Raw genomic sequence first — 19092 nt, 5'->3', positions numbered from 1 at the left:
TTAAAATCTGATATTTTCGGTCGAGGTGTTCTCCGTCCTCCCTTCTCTTTATCGAGCCCGGCTACTTGTTTGCCGCTTGATGAAAGAGGATTTAAGCCGCCTCTACTATAAATATCAGTTTAATCCTTCTTACACCCGGGATAAAACCTAATAAGTGCCAATAAAGTTGGCGCTAAATGTTGAATAATACGGATCCAAATTATACGTAATAAGTCCGCCGAATAAGTCAAATTCTAACACCCTTTTTTGGGCGTGTGCGAATTTAGAATGTAATTACGTACTGTTGCACGTTTGATGTTTTAATAAATCGTAACGAACAAGATTCCCTTTGTAATGAATACGGAATCGTAAGAACGTTAGAACAATGCAGTGGCGAATAATTAAATTTGATGCTATAAAAATTAGCATAAAACTACAAAGATCGCTGGAAAAACATTTATTCGTTCGAATAAAGGAACCGGTGGAAAAATGAAGTAATATCTGTCCATGTGTTTACGAAACGTCCTCGGTTAAACTCCTATTCAATCAATTTATAAGTGAAAGGGGTGAAGGAGGGGAGAATTAAGTAAGAAAAGTAAATGGCGGTCGGAGAAGGCAACCGGTTGCGACCGGACGAAATCCTTACGGGGAAGATGAGGAGCAATCAGTGGACGATAATAAAGTGATGGGCCTCAATTAAGAGTCAGGGGCGTGGGGCAGGCGTCGAGAGCCTCTGGCGACCAGTGGCGATTGAAGGAAAGGCTAATTTGACATTTGATGTATGAGCTGATAAATGACTTATGATGTGGAGCCGGTGATGAATGCGACAGGGGGCTCGGGGGTTTCCTGTTTTACAGATGAGGCGGAACACATCAAAGGCAAAACCGGGCCGGGGCTAGGGAGAGGTGACAGCCTCGGGCCCAGGAGGGGCCACGCACTGTTGAGCTTAGCTTTTATTTCCAAATTCTCGGCATTCTTCACACATCCCATAATAGATGTTTGCTACATTTTCTCTCTTTTTTCCCCCCTTCTTCAATCGGGAATACTTGTATTTAACATTTGCGCACGAAAGAATGTTCTGTAAACAATGTCGGACATTCCACGAGTGCTTGACTGCCATTAATCTAGATTGATGTTCTTTTAGTGTTAAAAGTGTTTATGATTATGCAGCGTTTAATTTTCGTCTGTGGCTCTTTTTATTCTTCTCTTTCTCTTCCCTCCAATGCCGCCTTCGTCCTTTCTTTTCCACTCGCAAATTGAGCTATAATTGTACGTCGGGTCTGCCCTCGGACACAGATATTAATGATGATTGATCCTCGGATACTGGCGCAATAACGGGAATTTTTCCACGAAAAACGCTAATACCTTCGTCCTTTTCGTTGTTACACCATTTTTTTCCCCCCTAACTACCAGAGAATTTTAATTTTTTTATTGTTGGCTGGCTTTTTTTTTGTTGTTGGCTGGAGTTGAATGATATTCGTTGTTTGTTTGCTCGCCTCCTCTGGGAAATGTTTAGAGATAAATGAATGACAGCTGACTGGTTTTGGTGACAGCTGGTTCGGTTAAAATATGAGAAATGAGAAGCCAACAGCGGTGTTGGGAAATGCAGCAAAACGTGAGAAGATGCATGCAGTACATTAGTCATGCCGTCTCCGATCACATGACCCGGAGTGACTTTTTTTTCTTCTTATCCCGGAAGAGAGTTTCTGGCCTGACGACCCGACAGAATGTATCGACACTTTGTAACTACGTAAAGCGAAAAATATACGCACGCATTAACCTTATCTTGCGTGAAATTTGGACATTTTTAATTCCACGTTTAATTATAAAAATTTTCCTATCGGTTAATGACGAAGAATTTCGCGATATTTCGCATTTCTTTTCTTTCCCCCCTTTTCTTTTTTCCTTTTCCAGAAAAGAATTTCTCGAATGTTTAGCTTTAGTCTCACGTAGGGAACTTTTTCTGCATCCTAGGAATTTCACCACCATTAAGAAATTCCTCATCCAAGTTAGGCAATCTTTGCGAAATAGGGATTTTTCCCTGTTATTAAATTATCTGTACTCTCTCTCTCTCTCTCTCTCTCTCTCTCTCCCCACTTTAATTTTTTAAAACTATAACGGAGGCATTTATCGATGCTGCAAAAATCTGATAACGGTGGGCTTAATTTATAGGTTCGATTTTAACAGGGAAAAAAAAGAACGGGATAATAGATGGGATGGATGTAGAAAATCGAAATGTAGAAAGTCAGTGCGGCAGCAAGTAGGCCAAGAACGATTTAAATAGATGTGTAATGCTGCACGTTTGTTTACCGTTGCGGTATACAGTAATTGCCGCAGCATTTTGGCTCACGTCACTCAACCGGGGATCTTCTATTTGTCAGCAGAAGAGCCCGAAAGACAGTCATTAAGAGACACGATGACAGAATCGGATCTGTTGGCGGCTTGTCAAGAAGCCAGACTCGTATTTTTGGACGGGATTCACATCCAACCCCTCGTCTAACGTCGATTTGACTAATTATCCCGCATTTTTAAAACACTCCACCATGCATTAAGCATATAATTAGGTAAAAATTCCACACCGCAAGAATTTTTTCGTCACTCGACCATCCGTTTTGGAACGTGTTTCAAGGACTCGACTTCGACCTTTTTCCTCCGCGTAATTTTCGGTCGGACGTCGTTATCGAAGATGGGAGCAACACATTAGCGGCGATGTTCCTGCCGAAAAAAAAATACAGCGTTAAATCAAAGTAAAATGTACCGGCGTAACGTCACGAAGAACACAGCCCACGTGACTCGGAGAGAAGGGGGGATATAACACCGATACGCGTACATCACCAACAGCAATTTCCACGTCAGTTTTTAACAACATAGCGGTCGTCCAGCCTTTGGACAACCCGTGATTGAAGCTGATTGATAACTGCAAACCGCCCATCAAAAGCATAATCAAACCTGTTCGCTGGGAGTCAACCTTATTATTCAAATAAGCAGTTGAGAGAAAGAAGTAGAGAGGATAAAAAAAGAAAAGAAGAAGAGAAGCTGAACTACGTCTTTGTTATACCTTTCAGGTATATGGAAAACCATAAAATATCCGGCAACAAAACAAAGAAACGCTTTTTATTCCGTTGGTAGCAGCCCGTCTATAGAAGACTTAGCTATATTAGAGAAGGGCCACCGGGGTATACTTTATTATAGTTTCGATACATTGGACGATAGCGAGATATACTGCCAACAGGTCATATGTAGCTATTGGCATCTGAGTGCAGAGCCTTGTATGCTTTACACCACTCGGTCATAATTTAAAATTGGCCATTGCACGTCCATTATACGAAACCCGTCCTTCCTTACAGGTGCCGACAATGCGATAAAGAGCTTTGTGCTGTACCTACGTGTCACGTCTAAGTAAATATATTATGATAGAAGTGAATCTTGATTTTGTACTTTATAAATCAAAATTCCTTAAATTTACGAGAATTTTGGGCCTGTAGAAAATAAATAAAGCGGGGCGATATCTTCTAAACTACGCTTAGTAAACACAGGGATTTTTCTTCAAATTTTCATAGGTATAAAAGTGCCCTTCTCGAAACCCTACTAGACGAGTGTTTTTTTTCTCTCTCTCTCTCCCTTCTCTCCTTTTTTGTCGGGCATACTTTTTGCGGTTTCACGGTCAAAAAGTCGTGTCATTTTGTCGCCTCGGACTTAACGGAAACCATACACACGATACGTTCTTCATTAATTTGTCGGGCTTCTTAAATCCTTGTATGTTTATCTACGTTTTTTAACGGTCTTTAAAAGAAGTGCTGACAATACAAAGCGCATCTGTCTCTTTCTATCATGTCACAACAGCTGCTAAATTTGGCCACCGCGCACTTTTCAGACCTAAAAAGATTATATTTTCTAACTAATTGTTGTGTATATACTACATCGCTATCGTTTCTCTCCTCTTTTCTTCCTTCGAAAACCTGATAAAAACTAACAAAAGGCTATTACTTCACAATACAAAGGTTGTGTTTTTTTATTTTAATTTTTATAAACAAAAGATCTCAATGCTTTTTTTTGTATTTGGGTAAAAACGCAGTTTTTTTTCCTTAAAGATTTTTGAGCTTAACACACTTGTTCTCTCCTAAATTTGGACTCCATTTTTATTTGGAAGAAATTCACTTATAGAATTCAATTGAATAAATCACTTATAGAATAAATGTGAAATTTTCTACATTTAGGAAATACTTTTCCTTTTATTTAAAAAAAAAAAGTTGGGAGAAAAAAAAGAATTATATTTAAGGACTAAAATCCTTTCTTAAGGATTAAAAAATCCACTTTTTTTTCTCCTTAAATTTGATCTAAATCGTGTAAGAATTAATACTTTTATTTATGATCAATTCATTAATTACTATTATTAATTTATAAACTTTACTTTTCTAATACTAAATCTATATTTTATTTTAGTATTATCCACGGCTCCAGGATTTTAAAAGGAAAAAAAACCCCTGTTTATTCGAATTAATAAGGAACATAAAATATTCGGGAGAGCAGAAACGGCGTGTGTTCAGTCAAACTTTCGATTTGTTTGGTTTGAAAGTTATATAAATACATAGGCTTACACGAAGGGAAAAAAAAAGGATCAGGAAGAGAAGAAGGAGGAAAAAGTGTTATTGATAATTCTCACATTTTGGAGATTTATGGAGGGAAGGAAACATAAATGGAGCAAGGACGTTGCATAAGTGATGCCGTTGGCTTTCTCCGCTTTAGGATTTCGACTTGTGCCATCTCTTCCATCTTGGCTGGTGATTTATCGTTGTCCTTCAACCCAGTCGACGTACCCACTGTCGACTTTCTGTTGGCTGACAGCTGCACTGATCTCTTCATTTTGTCAGCTGCCCTAATGACTGTGATAAATTAACGTTGCTGAAAGCCCTGTTGTCAGTCAGGTTCTCCAGACAGATACTGATGATTCAGCGAGATGTTGCCTAACCCTACTTGGCTATGCCCGACCATCCCGGGTGAACTTTATGAAGATGCGTAGCTGCCTATCTATTTTGCATATCCAGACAAAATCTTCGTAAATTTATAATAGCAACACCTACGTTTCTATCCTCCTATCTTTAATATTTACTTTATCATTCTGTAAGGTGGGAAATGTTTACCTTTTATAGTAAAATAGAGAGAATTAAATAATTATAAGTAAACTACGTGCACACCTGCGATGAGGGATAAATAGAAACCATGCGAATTGTCTATCTTTCTCGAGATGTTTTGATGATGAAGTGGTAATCAGAAGCGGTCTAGTCATCTGGAGTGTTCTCTTCTATCTTTTATTCGCCTGGAATTATATATGAATGTTGCAATGTCCGACTTCTCTGCTGTGATGAGTACAAATCTACCTTAGTAACAAATGCCGCCTGATCACGCACTCATTTCCAAATCTACTACTTCTCTTCTTCCGATTTATTCCTGTATCACTTTCACCTCTTTTTTTTTCCTCTCTCTCTCTCTTTTTTCCTCAAGTTTTAAACCATCATCATCATCATTAAACCCTTTAAATGCTTTAAAATTACCAGTACAAAATGATTAACTTATGAAGCGATTCATTGGACGTAACGAAGTAGGGTAGGAAAACAAAAAGTAAGCCTGCAGGCGAAATTAAATGAGCCTTAAATTGTATATATATGTTTTTTTTTTTTAAAAAGATAATAGTTTTTCCCAATAAAAGGCTGTCGAAATGTGCATTGGCTACATAAATTTAGGTATTAAAAGGGCTTAGAGATTTTTAGATAGGAAGGGAAAGATTCAACATACGGCTAGGACGAATTTGTTTAAAAATTCATCAGCCTTAAGGCTATCCTATGAGACGGAGACACATCATCAGTCTAGACAAAATATAAGTTATCGAGTCATTTTGAATATTTTCTTCATTTAACATATTCGCATCACGTCGATACAAACAAGCTTTATCAGAATGATACCATAAAATATTAGAATTTACGATTTCATTTTGACGATGATTCCGCTTAATGCGAAGAAAAAACACCAGTATAATTTCTCACAGTCATATATATACTGTGACGTCAACTCCGGAGATACATTTGTATGCAAAAGTCGCGTGCCGTCGTATAATATAACTCACGCCATATATATATATTGTATATGACGTTTTATCAATAAACATTATCGATCCGCAATAAGCAATTTTATATCTGGCACTAAAATTTGTTATTATGGTTGGCATTAACTATCATTCCTTCAGTATAGACAGCGAGTAATAGCCTAATCAATTGGCTTGATTTATGATCGAACCGTCTTGGATTAACATATATAAATGCTCTCGTTACGTAAAATTTCGCTTGATTAATTGATTTTATATCTATTTTATTCCTTTATAGATGATACACCACGTTTTAGGCCCGTAACAACTCCGTTTCCATACGATTATAGGAAAGTATCCCGCTCTTAAATATTACAAAAAAGTGCTCTTCTTTTATTTTATGGTGGGGTGTTCCTCCGTGTTTATTGATAGAGCCACGCTACAAACCATTATACAAACACACGACATAATATAGCTCGATGTTCCTAATCCTTAATGATAAAACAGGAATAAGCGTGTAGTGGGAGTGAGTTTATATAGGAACATTCCTGTTATTTGAGTCGTATGCATGGAGAATATTTTCCTTTGCATTGAAATGTAGCATAAATCATGCAGGAATGTTCCTCCATTCTTCTTACACGTAGAAACGTTCCACCCGTGTTTGTTCTCTCTTATTCTGATATTTTTTACGCGTATAAGAGTCCTAAATTACTTTTTTTTTTAGCATACGTTCCTCCCAAATTGCATACATACTCCTCCCTGTATTTTTAATAATTACGCGTATAAGGGGGAGGAAGTAAAACAACTCCCTCTTTTACAATTCTTAATTGTTTCGTCATTAAAACCTTAACTGTGACGAAATTGGAAAATCCTCCAGAGATGGGATGCGACTATCACTCTGACAAATGTCGCGTCGCCCGAGCGAGCTTGACCTCCCCGGGTCACGTGATTAATTTTCTAGCCACCGAGAGAAGAAGCGGTGAGCATTCGATAACGTTATCAGTCGGGCGGTTGCATCCGAAGGAGGAGGTAAGAAACGGAGAAAGCAGACACACGGACGGATAAGTAACAATCTCTAACCGCTTTTTTTTTTTTTTAACTTCCTAACCGAGAAGAAGCATTGGGTTATCCAATTGATGAATGATATTTTGTTGACGTGCCGGTTCCCACCTGAAAAACGGTTGTAGAAAGCAAGGGATGGTCATTCTTCATCTGGCAGAGAAACCCATGTCGGTGTTATCCAATTTCCCTGACGGTTAAGCTAGGCAGCGTCGACATGACGTATCACCAGACAGAATCGGCTTAAGTCTGTGCATCGCCTTCACTCTTACTGAAGAGAATTACCGAGACTAAACACCACCTAATTATTCTGCCTTATTATTCTCGTCTCGCTTTTCCTCTTTTCTCATTCCAAGCACACGACAACCACCCATTTCATTTTTCTTATTCTTCTTATATTAAAAACATTCTGCCCCCTTCTTTTACTTAAAAATTAAGAGAAATTCGCTTTAAAAAAAAAAAAAATCTTTTATATATTTTAAATCTTCAAACCGCAAAAATTAATTTCTCCGTATGCAAAATTTATGATAAGGATTTTAGAATTAAAAATAAAACGAAAGAAGATTAATTTCGCCTTATCCCCGATGAGTAATTGTTGTTATATTCGCACTTATTACGTAAATTAATGGCGCAAATTCTCTCAAAATAAAATTTATTTCGCCTTCTTTCAACTTTGATCCGTAATTTTCTACAACTTAATTTAAATATTAATCTATTAATATATATATATATATATTTTCTAATCATTTTCATTAATATAATTAAATATTTACGCATTAATAATGTGTAGAAAATTCTATTTTTTACACCTTTTTTTTCACCTGTTCAATAGGTATGCATTTTATAACCTATTCTTTACTGTTTAGTCGCAGAATTTTCTACATATTTAGTATAAAAAAATAAGCAGAATCAAAGATAAATTTTGACTTATTACACTGGGAAGAAGCTCTGTTGGACCTCTACTTACCATATGATAAACTATGCATTTAGCTCTTCATAAAAAAAGCATTTTTATTGTACAAAAATAGTAACATTTCAATCATACACGTTGTTGGAAAGTACGACATATATAAAAGGGAGAAAGAACTATTATTCCTCTTGAATTATGTCTTAAATTGAATGTAATTTATCAAGTAACAACTGCATAATGTCTATTCGATATCAATAAGTATTTTGAGATTCCTATAGGGTGGAGTCGAAAGTCTTGTAGTCAGATTCTTTCTGTAACATCTGGTGCCAACTGTCTGACCCTATCGTGTCTGACCAATTGTTTCTTTTTAGCATTTATGAATCTTGTTTGGCACAGTCAGTTGCTTACTACTTTTATGAATCAATTAACTCGTTGTATAAACCTTTCTTTTTCGTAAAGCGGGGGAGGGGGTGCGATCGTTAAGCCGCACCGTCCTGTTTCTGGAGTAGTTGTTAAGAATCTTAACACCGTTATAACACACAATTCAACAGAGATTAAACTTTAAATTTCAAGAAATTCGGTGCAACTCTTCAAAAAAGAAAGGAGGAAAAAAAAAACAGTCATATAAACCAACCAGGTGCTCGGTGAATGATAGATAATCAAACAGAAGTCTGACTGTTCCACCAGCTGTTCCTTTCTCATAGAGCTAACCTCAGACTGATTGTCTATCGTTGGGTACATTCCCGAAAAAAAAATAATAAAATAAATAAATAAATATAATAAAATAGTAAAAAAAACACAAACAAAATAAATTTTTCCATAAGTAATTTTATCATGACAACTCAAATTATTTAAAGTAATTGTCTATTCTGAAGTCAAAAGAGCACGCTGGAAAAATATTTAAAAAAAAAAAAAAGGAAAGAAATGAAGTTTATTTCTTTATCTTACGGGTTCGAATCTTTAAAAATGTCTTAAATTTTATAAAATTATAAGTTTAATTAAAGAAATCTTCATGGTTTTAACTGTAGAATTCATTTAAAAATGGGTATTTTGTCGCTTCCTTTCAGCCATAAAGATCTTTTTATAAGCTTCATAGATACGTTTGTCTTTGATTTTTTTTTTTAAATTTTTGATTTATTAATGTGAGTAATAACTCTAGATCAAAATGGAGTGGAGGAGAAAGACTAAACTACGGTTTACGTTAGGAAAAAAAGCTTAAATTAAACTTATCCCGGTAGAAAAAAAATTCCTTAATATCTTTGCTTGAACCACCAAGAAAGTTTTGGAAAACCAAAAGACTTTCAGACGAAATCGGACATTTCCTGGCACATCTCATCCATCATCTGATTCCATTTGTCAGAGCTAAGAAAAAATATCAGTAGAAGTTCAGCAAATCGACGTTTGTCCATTCCCCTTCTCATCTCAGGGGTGACGACAGATGTTAGGCAGTATGAAGATAACGGGATCCTTCCTGCCAAAATTATCACGTGGTTTGTCTACATATGCCATATATATATATATATATTAGTTTGTTTCTGGAAATATATATAATTAGTTTGTTTCTGGAAAGAAAAAAAAGAAAATAATTCTGATGAGTTACAGCAGATAGAATTTCTTGTCCTACTTAACCAAACCACTTCGTCTTATCAACGCACTTACCATTGAAAAATTTTTATTTTAGTGCGATAAGAAGACGAAAAAAAACACTGGAAATGGCAACAAAAATCCCGATAATCCCGAAATTTATTATTAATCAGCATTAGTACATCTTTCGAGTCATCTTACGTCTCATTTTAATATGAAAAATCATCGAACGAGACAAGAGAAATGATTTTTTTTTTAAGGCTTTCGTATCAATAATTAATACGTTAAAATTCTTACTAAAACCGAGTTAATAAGTTCGAAATTTACTTTATTTATTTTAAAATACATTAAAGAGGCCCTTCTTCTTCTTCTTCTTCTTCTTCTTCTTCTTCACTAAATAACGAACGAGGCCCTAACCTGCAGCTTTGTTTAGCTTAGTTACTGACATTTTTTATAGAATTTAAGCAATTTTTATACATAAGTTCAATGATCTTGGGATGTAATTTATTGTCAATGATTCTCGAAGTTTCAAAAAGTTCAATAATCCCCGAGATTTAGACAATTATCGTAAGCTTTATTAGAACATCTTTAGACCGTGACATAAATATTTAAATATTAAAAATAAATTTTGACAGCTCGGAAAATATGGCCAAAGTTTTTTTCTTTTTCTTTTAAATAAATAATTTAAATCAACAATTACACATCTTTTTCTATTATTATTATTATTATTATTATTATTATTATAATTATAATTAAAAATAAATCTCATTCGAATTCTCGTATACGAAGGATGCTTAACCATAGTAAAGGCTTTAAAATGGCGCCTTTAAATAGGCCTTTAAATTTATCATTATTATTTACCTGGAAAACACCAAGCAAAACACATTAACCGAGGCCTCACCGCACTTAAATATCATTAAAATATTAATATATTTTTATTTTTTTGCATATAAAAATGATAAAGAGTTTGGATGTTTAGAATTGTTGTTGGATAATTGGCATACAAACTTCAAATGGAAATTTGCTGAAGAGTAAGAGAAAGAAAAATCGATTGTTTTTTTTTACACTTTTCCTTATTTATTTATTAATTTTTTAACGTATATTTAATTTCATATTACAAAAAACATTCGTAAGTGTCCGAATTTTTCCGCTCGAAGTATAGAAAGAGGGGGGAAAAAAAACTATAATTTTTGGAATTGTCGGCATCCTTTTTAACGTGACTTATATAAGAGAAATTTATTAAAAATATACTATAAAATTATAGAGGAAATTCTATACAAGTAACTGGAAATGTACTGAAGAAGAGTGTATATATATATATTTACCTTCTTGCAAGGTTGCAAATTTAGAAACTTTGACTAATGGTTGAGGAAAGAGATCATTAAGAGACAAAGTTTCGTTTTAATTAAAATCGAAATGCTGGGTAGGAAATATAAAACTTAATCTTTAAAATAGACCGTTGTATGTATATATATATATAGAAAGCGTGTGTTTATATGCGGAGGTAAAGTCGACGTTCCAAATGTGGATGGATGCTTTACTAGTAGCATAAGCAGATATTGCAAGGTCGAACATTCTTCTAGCTAAGAACTTCTCTTACTCATACAGATTACTAAGCAATGAATCAAAATAGCTAAAAGAAGACAATACGGGGATGACATTGGCTGTAGGCATAGTTGCTCCTATTCGCAGCTAGATTAAGTCCAACTAATGCCACATCACTTCCACTTTTCTTTTTCTCTTTTCATTTTTTCGTGTTAGCAAGCTTGCTCTGCCATCATCAATCAAAGTGTGATGTCCATTTTTTTTTCCACTACTTTTATCCCAACGTGGATAGCATCGGTTGTGTGTAGCGTGTTTCTTTTTCTCTTTTTTTTTAATTAAAAATATCGACTGTAGGATGGGAATTAGGCTATTTAGTCGAAACGTCCCGGGACAAATGCGGGATTAACTATAGAATTGTCGGGTTAAGTTTTGTAGTTATGAAAGAAAAATCGAGATAATCCACTTTCTCTTTTAGTTTTTAAGAATAAAATTACAGTTTTTTTGGGGGATTAAATAATTTATAATTTTAGATGGGAAGTTAATTGCCATTTATGCAACATTTTTATAATATATTCCTTCGTTAAAGATCGATGCTGTTAGAGAGTGTGTGTATGGAGAACAGTTGAAAATAATGGAATTTAAGAATATTAATTATTTTACTTGATAGTTTATATGAAAAATTTCGTATTGGAGATTAAATTTGAAAGATTTATACAGATTTTGTGATATAAAAATTAAAATTTTAGGAATTTATTAAAATATAAAAAAATGTTAAATGCAGGTAAAGAGAATGTGTTTAACGTAGGGAAAAAAATCATGATATAAATCGAATTTAAAGGATTTGTTAGAGATAAGAATAAGTTAATATATTAAATTTAAGATAAAAGTAACCTTAAAAGAAGGATTTATATGAATTTTTAATAAAATTCGGGACTTTATATAGCGTAATATTAAGATGATTTATAATTAATGGAGGAATAAAATGAAAAAAGTATATTTGTATGTGATGTAGAAAGTTGTTAATGACTTATTAAAGCGCCTTTGGCGATAATAAAAATGTTAAATGTAACGAATATAGTATTTAAAGACGGGAATTTATAACATAGAATGTTTTAAAGGAAAGAAGATAAATTTAGAAGAGTGGTAACACGATAGTGACCCATACGAGATTAAATAAAGACTTATTATGTAGAAAGAGTTAAATTTATAATAGGGATTTCGGTATAAATGATTGAATAAAATTATATATAATGCATTTTAATTCATTAAAGGAGTAGGAAGAGAGAAGTTAGAAAAATAGAAAAATATTTAGTAGACGTAGCTAATTTTAATACAAATAAAGAGGCAGCGGAGTTAATCGTGGCTCGCAGCTCTTCGAGAAGGCATCAAAAAGTCATTTGAGAGTCTAAAATGAATAATTATAGCCCGTCTGAAGCATTAAGTGAGGTGTTTGCAAGCGCAGCAAGTCTGCACAAAGGGGTCATCTCGAAATCATTTCATTATCGTAAAGACACAGCTGTTCTGCCATAAATATCTTTATTTAAGCATGCAGGCCGAAGTGAAAGAGCTTCATTATTAAAGACTGTAACTCCTTTCAACCTCAGCCAAAAACATGGCGCTTAAGTCACGATCCTCTGTACTATTTCTACCTTGCTGATACCTATCTATTTTTATACTTTAGGGGGAGGCAGGTCAGCGAAAAGGAAACATCGACAAAATCATTCGGGTAAAAGCGCAACAAGCTTACATGGTAATGGCATGGAAAAACTCTCTGCAGAATCAATAGGTCTTGTAAGCAAACTTAGCAATTCAGAAGAGTGTGTGTTAGATAAGCTAGTTGGTCTCCGTCCAACGCATCCATCTCTTCAGACCGGGAGAAGATCTTCGGGGATCAGAGGGCGAGCAAACTTTGATGGCAAATGTACGCAAATCGCTATCCCAAAAGGGTGGAGACTGGAATTTACATCGGGAGAGGTTTCAGCGGTCGTGTTTAAGGGGTAAACTATTCTTATTCCCCCATTGGGAGTCAACGATGCACTAGCATGCACCCATTCATCATCTGTGACAGAAAAGTTGACGTCAGCAGTGTGCACAGTAAAGAAAGCCTCTTCCAGCCCACACCGCAACTCGGTGATGAGTAGTACAGATGATAGATGATACCATTTATCCTGCTTTTCTCCAGTCGCCGGTAGATAGAGGAAACAGAAATTCTCTCACTCTCTATACTTGCACGGTGTGACATTGAAATAAGGATTTCCATCTGCCAATGCTGTAAAAATTTAATATTTCGTGTATAGATGTATATATATTTTTGTCACCTCAAGGTTTTAGGGGAGTGCTAAAGAATTACAAACGAGGTGTCGGGTGCCTGCTACTACTCCTCCTCTTTCTCCTCTCCTTTATCGAGTGTATAAAGACGTAAGCGAGCCTGGAAGCTTTCAAAACTGCATTTTTGATTCTCGACCGCCCGCCCCGTTGCAGAAGAATCAAAAGTAGCAAAGCGGAAATTACTTTCAAGACGTCTCCTCCCAATCGAAAGGCAAAGTGCTTGCCAAGATTCGAGTTTCGTGACACGCGCGTGACTTTGCAAGAGGTAAGACGAACGACTTTCCGCACAGCCAACCACGAAATAGCTCATTAGCAAAACCATTAAGAGTTTTAATTCCAGTACCCGCTTAGAATCTCCCTAGTGTTCTGTCATTAGTCTAACATACCACTGCTAATGTGGATGTTTTGTCGTTGCGGTCTGCAGGGTCATTAATCTAGACCCGGGGGATGACATTCCGTGGAAGTGGGGCATGCTGGGATGGTCTTCCATTCCCCCCTTAACCCACCTCCTGAATTTAGAAACAATGCGGCGCAACATTATCTCAGCCAGACAACATTTGTCTGAGATGGCAAAAGACGGGAGTTGGAATTCATTTGATCTGTTGGAATGGAGGAGAAATAGGTTGTTTTATGAAAAGCAAATTGTTATAACATTCCTTTATGTGCCAAGCTTCGTTGTGCCAACTAAAAATTCGCAAAATGCCGACTAAAAGCTTTTCATCGATGAAACTTTAAATTTCTGAAAGGTTATTAATATCAGCGGATGGAGAAATATTCCGAAAATTTCATCGCTAACTTTTTTCGTCTTAAATATCCCCACCACACCGGTCCGGCAATTAAAAGACGAAAATTTATTCATTTACTATTTAGAGCGGAACCTCTTCGGCTCTGACAAAAACTATATAAAGACTGTCATTTCGAGCATCAACAGTTCCTTTATGGCCTCTTTTAATCTCGCCAACTTAATTACATCTTTGAATAAGCAAACAACGGCTATTATGCACAAAATCATTAGAGAAACAGTTGGAAGATTTGCTAGATTACTGATTCCACTTCTCACAACAACTATCCCAGTTCCGTCTGAAAGACTCGGTAATTCCTTGCGTGACAGAATGGTGTTTTCTTACCAGAGCGTTCTAAAAACACCTACAGATGTCAGCTGTCATCCTATTGTTTTGTCTCCATTTGTCAAAGTCTGAAGTTGACGTCGAGCAAGCAAATATCTCGCCAGTATCTTGGTTACTGCATTTTAACTGTTATCCAGTTATGTAAGCATCTTAAATAAGATGAATCTACCCCATACCGGGTTTCTAAATTAATAAATTTCACTCTCTCTCGTCGTAATCTAACTTTCCACGCTCGCATCTTTAACCAAATAGCCAACTTTAGTTTAAATAATTTTATTCCACTCTTATTTATAAAAGAAAAATGTATCGAGAAACAATATTTTACTTAAAAGGAAAGTGCTAACAGGTACCGTTTTATTGGTACGGTTGTTAAATGCGTTTGTGACCTTTCCTCTCGATAATTTTCTCTTCAGACGTGTGACAAATCGTATTTCTCTTGTCCTCCATCGTTTTCTGTCAACGGATGCTGACAATAGCGGCAATTTCCGATATACTTCCATCAAATAACTACATGAAGACAATCTTAAACGATAACTGCACAAGAAACTATTAATGTTGCTTTATCTCTATCTAAATTAATTTCTAGATTAAAAAAATAATAATAATAGCTTTTACGTTTTTTAATAACTTATATATTAATATGCGATACGAATTTTTTCTCTTCGTAGGTCATTAAATCTTACAGCAAACATTGCATTTCATCCCAACATTGGTGTTTTAGACATATTAATTAGCACAGGTGCATGTGCATGTTTTAGTAACTGTCCTCTCAACCTGAACTTTAATTAATTAATTTTAATTATGCTTTATGAATTAAATGCTCGATATTGGCTTATGTATATATGTATGTATGTATATTTATATATATAAATGCTGTTTATGTTTTCATCCTTGTAAGAAAAAAAAATTAATTAAAACCGAAGATTTATAACTAAAAAAATAAAAAATCCGCTTCAAAACTAATGATATTTTTTTTGAAATTTAAGCATTTTTTATTTATTTATTTATTAATAAAACAAAATATAATTTATAACACGTTTTAAATCTACGCTATTGCATTTATTTCGGAATTTAATTCGGTAATGCGCTTTTCCCTCACGACACCTGAGTGCAATGGGGAAGCCAAACCACAGGGGCTAAATCGTTTCTAGTCGTTTTAATCGATTTTTTTACTGATTAATAAATAGTTTTATTTGGTAAAATGTGTTTATTAATCTCGACGGGGAGGAAGAGATGGAGTTTTAACAAGTATTCTCTTCGATTGAAATAGTGGAGACGTGTTTACTATTGAACGTTTCACAGCCATGCAACTGCTTGGTTTACAGACCGTTAAGTGTTGAAATCAGAGAGTGTTGGCAACTCAAGATTTACTATCAGCTATAAACTCAGAGGTCGGTCCGGGTGGAATTTTTATGCCACAGCTTAAGAGTGCAGACATCGATTGTTGATATAAGAAGTGCTGTTCCTGTAAGAATAATGCAATAAAGAACAGGTTACTGGTGTGTGTATGGATGTCTGAATGCTAAATTTCTCCATCTATAAGGCAGAATTAAATATTTCGATTAATTCTTATAAAATAATCTTTTATTTTTCTACTTAGAAGGTTATTAATTCGAATTTTTATTAAAATAAATTTTAAAAAACGATCCTATCGAAAATTATGATTATACGATCCTACGAGCCATTAAATTCTTTATTTTTCTGTCGTTTACTAAAATATTTTGGGCGGAGTGGATGCTGGAAGTGGTAATTAATCCGTGTGGAGGGCGCCATGTTTAATTAAGAGACGAGCCGGAAGAGAGCAGATTATAATGGATGCTCGGGGGAAGTGTAGCGCTCATTAATCACACTCCGTTCTGATGTCACGTCACGGACACGTCACGAAGTGCCGCCGCAGCTTGTTTTATCAATTGAGCAACACGGAATGCGTGAAGTGAATGACAATACGGAAGTTGACCAACTCGATCATTAAGGATGGAGAGCACGGACGGATATGCGCCTCATTATATCACGTTTTTTTATATTTTTTAAAAAAAAAGAAGAAGAAAAGAAAAATATGCACTGGCATCACGAAAAAGTCGTGACTCGTCCGCATTTTTTGACTTAATGACAAATTACTATCTTTAAATATTTAATGCAGAAAAGAGAATTAAACGTCTTCATTTGGAAGATTTTTATTATTGGATAAATTACGTTTCGGTGAGCGTGAAATTTCCCTTAAAACGTCGAAAAATTAATTTTCGTAAGGCTATTATAAAAACATTTATGTCACGTCTTCTAACGTTTAATCCAAAGGCTGTTTTTTAAAGGAGAACGAAAGGTCAGAGCCAAATTTTCTTCCCATTTTGGTTCGATAATTTCTCTTGTTTTTTCGAAAAAAAATATATATATATATTCTGAAGAATTTTAAGTAGCTAAATTGCTCTTTAAATTCTTTAAAACGTTATTTTAAATAAGTAAAAATTCTGCATGTTTTTATTAAGGAATTATTAACAGATCGGGAGCATTAGAGATAGATAAATCACGATAATATCGAAATATTTATTTTATTTTATTAATAAAAGTATTATTAGTGAGATATTTTTCGCTTATAGAAAGCGACAGAGAGAAGGAAAATATTCACTCCTTTGAAGTTCTATTAGGATGCTGAAGAGGAGCATCCCATCAATGGATTAGTGTCATCAGTTAAACATCAGTTGATAGTTTCAAAGTAAAAATATTCCTTAATAATTAAAAGAGAAGAAAGTAAAATATGGAAGTGAAAAAAGGAGAATAAAATAAATTCAAACTCGTTAATTTTAACGATTTTTTTCGTCAAATTAATTAAAAATCTAAAATTTTAAAAGCGTGGATGAAGAGAGAAAGAGAGAGAGAGAAGAGAATAAAGAATAATAATAATAAAAAAAAGATATACAATTACCTCGCAGAGGCCCGAGGCAAGTAACATTATCTAGTCACCCGGGTCCCATCCTATGTGATGGGACCTCTAGTAAAACTTATCTACACTGTGATAAATGTCCCAAGCCAGATACTTGCCCGAAGGGAAACAGCTTTGATAGTCGTTATTATTTTCGTCTTTCATATTCTAGTCAGTGCTCGGAATGATAAATGAAGCATATATAACGGGGCACAAGAGGATGCTATACCTCACCCCGGATGGGACTGCCGGTAATTACATATGGTGGGTAATTTTCATCCATCAACTGTTGAGACTGAAAAGAGGATGAAACCGAAAGGGGAGAAAGACAGAAAGAAACAGCATAACCTGGGGTATACAAGGTGATGTAAATTTTTAACGCTCTCTTTCTATCCTTCCAGGCAAAAATGATAGTCTAATGTTTAGACCCGGGGACATGTGTTTGCTGAATGTTATCGTCGGTCCGAGTTAAGAAAAGTTTGAAAGGTGATAAGACCGTATATGGCCTTGGGAGAATAGCGTGGGTGATGCAAATCTAATTATTTAATAGAGCACCAGAGAAGAAAAATGGTTCAATTTTTGATTTATTGTTATCCATTTTTTCCTCTCCTCCGTTCTCCTCTATCTCTCTGTTGTAAAATTAAGCGAATTTAATCAGTTACTTAGAGAGGAGCCACTCGAAAAATAGGAAAAATTGAAGAACGATGCACAGCAGCCGTTATATTTATACTTTACAGCATTTTTATCGGATAAACTACTTATAAATAGTGTTTAAAAAATTTAATTTCGCATTCCTCGTTAAAACTGCTTAAGCGAGTGTCCTGCGGGCAAACAAGAATTTATTAAAGCTACGAACAAACATTGACAGAACTCCCTGTTTCTATCCATCAATTGTAACTATATAAGGAAAAAATTTTACAAAGAAAAAGGCGGAATTAATGCAGATGAGGTCTTTCTGTCATTAACGTATAGACGAGAGAAAGAGAAAGAGAGAGAGAGAGACAGGGAATGTTGGAGTAAGGAAAAGAAAGCAAAAAAAAAAATCACTAATTGCTGCAAGGCTTGTGCTAGCACCTTAATTGGAAAGCCCAGTCGGGACGGAAATGTCTGTAATGCCTAATTGGCATTGTTTCCAACATACACAATATTGTTGTGATGGTACGCAGGTGTCTAAACTCGTCTACAATTCAATTTTAACGGGAAAGTCTACAGCTTCACCACGTGACTGGACCGAGAGATGCAGAAGTCTCCTACAAACTAGCAACCTTTCCCACATCCTCGGGACATAGATCTTCTTATTAAGATAATTTTCTCGTTTTTAAAATCAGATAGAAAAAGATGAATGATATAACTGGTTTTAACTTAACGCTCCGGGGGTTTGTATCTTCTTTATATCTTTAAGACCAGTCCAAATTATGTACACATTCGCCACAACTTCTTCTTCCTTGTTATATTAATTAATCATTATTATCGTTGCCATGTATCTCTGTCACTCGGCCCGTTTCCTCTACAGAAAAGATAAATTTTACTACAGGCGGTTAGTTATGTTGCTGTCAGAAAATAA

This window comes from Centruroides vittatus, unplaced genomic scaffold, assembly GCF_030686945.1.
Source record: "Centruroides vittatus isolate TY-2023 unplaced genomic scaffold, ASM3068694v2 contig_2818, whole genome shotgun sequence".
Lineage (NCBI taxonomy): Eukaryota > Metazoa > Arthropoda > Arachnida > Scorpiones > Buthidae > Centruroides > Centruroides vittatus.
The sequence above is the reverse complement of the archived record's forward strand: the minus strand, read 5'-3'. Positions refer to the sequence as shown.